The sequence below is a fragment of the Rhincodon typus genome, chromosome 49 (genome assembly GCF_021869965.1).
Source record: "Rhincodon typus isolate 14 chromosome 49, sRhiTyp1.1, whole genome shotgun sequence".
Taxonomy (NCBI): domain Eukaryota; kingdom Metazoa; phylum Chordata; class Chondrichthyes; order Orectolobiformes; family Rhincodontidae; genus Rhincodon; species Rhincodon typus.
In genome coordinates, this window is record NC_063380.1 from 2878139 (window position 1) to 2883034 (window position 4896).

The 4896-nt window shown below is 47.3% G+C and overlaps 1 non-coding gene across 1 annotated transcript; it reads right to left on the minus strand.

Annotated features, from left to right (window-relative positions):
* Positions 1-3201: 3201 nt before the first annotated feature.
* On the minus strand, positions 3202-3274 carry trnat-ugu. The gene has a single exon. It is a non-coding gene; the product is annotated as a tRNA-Thr (tRNA).
* Positions 3275-4896: the final 1622 nt, after the last annotated feature.

Genomic DNA, 4896 nt, shown 5'->3' on the forward strand with positions numbered 1-4896 from the left:
CCGCTGTGAGGGTGGATACACTGGTGGAGAGCTGTATCTGAGACAGCGAGGTTGGTGAGAACAGGGTCCTGTCGATGGTTCCCTCTCCCATTCTCCTATCCAGGAATAGGGATATTCTGATGGTGATGTGCCTGGGAGCAGGACGCTCGAAGGCTCAGAGGCTCTCAAGTGAACGAAGATGAGGGACATGGTCTGGCCATCCCCTGCTCTGAGCAAGGCCGTGTCCCTCGATCCTCCAAATGAGGGGGCAGCATCAGGTTAGACATCAGACGAAACATCCCTGCCCCATCCCGGGACTCACCCAGAATGTCCGTCACACCGATTTTCTGAGACTTATAGCTCTCTGTATGTGGAATTTCCATATTCTTCAGTCGGAGGAGAATTTGATCAGCATCAACCTCCAGTCGACCCGACACGTAGTCTATCACCTTCTGCAGAGGGTTTGTCTGGTGGGGAGTTGGGGGAGCGGGGATGGGACAAAAGGGAGAGAGTGGGGGAGAGAGCTGGGGAGAGAGAAAAGCGGAGAAGAAAGGAGATGAGAGTGTCCAAGGCAGAGAAGATTTCATTTTGACCAATAACACAGGACACTGCGCAAAGGGATTAGTTTGGGATTGATACAGGGCCATGAGGAGATATCAGGGCAGTGGGATCGGTTTGGCAATTGCTACAGGGCTGCGGACAGAGAGGAGGTCCGTGGGAATAGTTTGGGATTGATACAGGGCAATGGGGTTGATTTGGGGATTAATACAGGGCTGTGGGGAGAGAGTGGGGCAGTGAGATTAGTTTGGGTTTAATATAGGGATGTGAGAAAAGAAGAGGATGAAGTCATTCACCGTCATCGGCAGTTGGTAGATTTCTCCCTGACCATGGACCTTGACTGTAATCTCCCAGGGGGTTGGTGGGAACAATCTGTAACAAACCCACCACCACCACGTCTTCAAACGCACTGCACCCTGCTCTTCACGGGGCTCAAGTGGAAAGCTTTGAGCTGCTTCAGGTTCCTGCCTGCTTCCCTGCGAGAGAGGGAGAGGGAGAGGGAGAGGGAGAAGGAGAGGGAGAGGGAGAGGGAGAGGGAGAGGAATGGAGCCTCATATACAGACAGTGACAGGGGAAGGAGTGAGAAAGGGACTGAGACTGAAAGAGACAGAGAAGAGACGGTGGGGGGAGAAGAGTGAAATAGATCCCAGGATATGGAGTCAGAGCACATGAGAGAGGGACGGGGGGACTGTGAATGCGCAAGAAACAGAGACACAGAAACAAACAGAGAGTCAGGGATAGAGAGAGGGGCACTGACTAGGGAGTGAGTACACAGCAGAAATGGAGTGGTGCCTTATAGCAATGCAAGCTTGGCTGGTTTCTCGGGAAAGTGGGCTGGATGAGGAGGCTAGACAGGACGAGTGGTCCTTATGACCACTGGAGCTGTGAAGACAAATGTGACAACCGTCTGTCCCAGCAGGCAGGGTAATGCCAGTATATGGGCAAGACAGAGAGCACAGGGCCAGACCGGTGTGGGCGCTCACAATGCAGGGAGACACACAGACCAAAGGTGACACAACCCCTTGTGGGAGAGACAGAGTGAGAGTGCGAGAGATGGATGTTTGGAATGTGCCCTTGGGGAGAGACATACAGTGAGAGTGCAGCAGAGATAGACAGAGAGAGAAAAAAGAGAGAGAGTAGAGAGGGGACACAGAGACACAAGGAGAGGCGCTGTGAAAGGGAAAAAATGTTTCTGACTGATGAACAAAGTCCTTACACACTCAGATTCAGGTCCTCATCCTGCTCCGAGTCAGAATGCAGACCTGTTCCCTAGGCCTGTGTGGAAGGCCATTCCCTCTTCCTGTAACCATCTGCTCTCCAACTCGCTGTCTCCACGTGAATCGTCCTCAGATTCTGAGCACCGAGCAGTCGAGATAGATAGGCCATCTCCCACCTCAGATCTCCTCAAACTATTTTAAGAAGGTAGCCTAGACCCTAATGTTTTCTTATTTTTAAGGCAAATATAAAGTGTCTTGTTCTGGAGGCAATAAGACTGGTCAAGCTACTCGACATTAAGCAAAAACACAATTTATTTTAACACTAGAGTTAAAATACAAACAAATGGAAGAAGAACACTGAATAACCTAACTCTATTGGAATACTTAACGGAAAATTAGACACAATAACCATTACTAATTAACTGTTCCAGCACACTAACATCCCATAACAATACCTTTGCCACAAAAAGACAAATTCAGAATGAACAGATTTGTCTTACAGACAGCAGCAGAGAGAAACCGGCTGTAAAGAATGCATTTTGCGCACTTGCTTTCATTGGTCATAATCCTTAGTATAGGAGTTGGAAGGTCATGTCGCGACTGTACAGGACATTGGGAGGACACTTTTGGAATACTGTGTACAATTCTAGTCTCCATGCTAAAGGAAGGATGCTGTGAAACGCGAAGGAGTTCAGAAAAGATTTACTAGGATGCCATCAGGGTTGGAGGGTTTGAGCTAAAGGGAGAGGCTGAACAGGCTGGGGCTATTTTCTCTGGTGTGCAGGAGGCTGAGGGCTGACTTCTAGAAGTTTATAAAATCATATTGAGCCTTGACAGCAATAAATAGGCACGGTCTTTTCATGAGGGTAGGGGAGTCCAAAACTAGAGGACATAGGTTTAAGATGAGAGGGGAAAAAATATAACTGATCTAAAGGATAACTTTTTCAGGCAGAGGGTGGTGTGTGTATGGAATGAGCTGCCACAGGAAATGGTGTAGGCTGATACAATTACAACATTTAAAAGGCATCTGAATGACTAAATGAATAGTAAGGGTTTAGAGGGATATGGGACAAATGCTAGCAAAGCAGACTGGATTTCTTCAGGATATCATAGATCATAGAACCACTACACTGTGGAAACAGGCCTTTCAGTCCAACAAGTCCACTATTTAACCTCAGAGCATCCCACCCAGACCCCATCCCCCCATAACCCACCTCATCTACACATCCCTGAACACTAAGGACAATTTAGCATGACCAATCCAACATCTTTGGACTGCGGGAGGAAACTGCAGCACCCAGAGGACACCCAAACAGACACGGGGGGAACGTGCAAACACCACACAGACAGTCACCTGAGGGTGGAATTGAACCCAGGTCCCTGGTACTGTGAGGCAGCTATGCTCACCACTGAGCCACTGTGCCACCCCTAACAGGTTTTATGAATGAGGCCCCAGTGAGATTTGAACTCACGACCTCTGGTTTACAAGACCAGTACTCTAACCCCTGATCTATGGAGCTGGTGCCAGTCTCAGCAGCATGGACTAGTTGGGCCAAAGGGTCTGTTTCCATGTTGCACATCTCTGTGACTGTGACGTACACAGAGATCTGTGTATCCTGTGATATAAATCACATTGAGTTAGTCTGCAAGGGCAGCAAGTGATTAGGAAGGAAAGGGATCATTTCTTTATCATTCATTCACAGGATATGAGCCTTATGGGCTGGTCCAGTATTTATCACCCATTCCTATCAGCCCATGGGAAGGTGGTAGCGAGCTGCCTTATTGAACTGTTGCTCTCTATAAATATGCCAGAATTCCAGACTCTGATTGTTTTCTCCTTGAGAAATAGAATCTAGCAGAAATTAAACTGTAGCTTTCACTATTCCTGCTCCTGGTTTTATATTCAAACATCTATCTTATAGTGACTTGGAGACTGGAATCTAATTGATGGTCTCAGTGGGTTTATATTTATTGCAGTACATAGTGGGCTGTGAGTTATGGACTGTAACCAAAGTGAGGGTTTTGGGGTGGTTTACATGCAGAGTAACAGATGCCTAGGCGTAAGTTACAGACAAGAATTAAATCGAGGGTTCTCAGACTGCAGTCCAATCAAGGGATTTGGCAGTTCTGTGCAGTGAGAGGCAGAATTAATGTTTCTAATCCAGTATGACTTCTTCAAAACTGAAAGATGTTGGAAAATTGCCTTTTTTAGACAAAGACAGAGGGCATTTTCTGGTTGGTGTAAAGGTACAGTGCTAAAAACAAAGTGGTTGCTCATGAAAGAACTGTTGTTGTTGTTCAACTTCTGAAAAAGGGTCACTGGATCCGAAATGTTAACTCGGATTTCTCTCCACAGATGCTGGTATTACACTACATATAACCACCCTGAACTCATCAATTAGTTTCCAGCCTGTAACTCAATCCCAGCTATCTGTCACTCACCTGAGTATCTGGTGTTCTGTATACAAATCACGCCAAACTCCTCGATTAGATTTCAGTCTGTAACTCAATCCTGGCTATCTGTCACTCTGTGTACAAATTACCCTGATCACCCAAATTGAAATCCACTCCCATTCCTTTCTTTTCTCTAGCTTTACTTGTTACATTCTCTGTCACTATATCCTGTCTCCCCTCTCCCACTTCAGACCCTGAGAGCATTCCACCCAGACCATCCCCCATAACCCACATATCCCTGAAACCTCTGGGCAATTTAGCACGGCCAATCCCATCTAGCCTGCACATCTTTGGACTATGGGGGGAAACCGGAGCACCCAGAGGAAACCCGCGTAGACACAAGGAGAATGTGCAAACTCCACACGGACAGTTGCCCGAGGGTGGAATCAAACCCAGGTCCCTGGTGCTGTGAGGCAGTAGCGCTAACCACTAAGCTACCATGCAGTCCCCTTCTCATTTTCTTCAGCTCAGAGGATTGGCCATGGGTACGTGCATAGGCCCCAATTATACATAAGAACATAATAAGAACATAAGAACTAGGAGCAGGAGTACGCCATCTGGCCTCTCAAGCCTGCCCCGCCATTTAATAAGATCATGGCTGATCTTTTTGAGACTCAGCTCCACTTACCCGCCCACTCACCATAACCCTTAATTCCTTTACTGTTCAAAAATTTATCTAGCCTTGCCT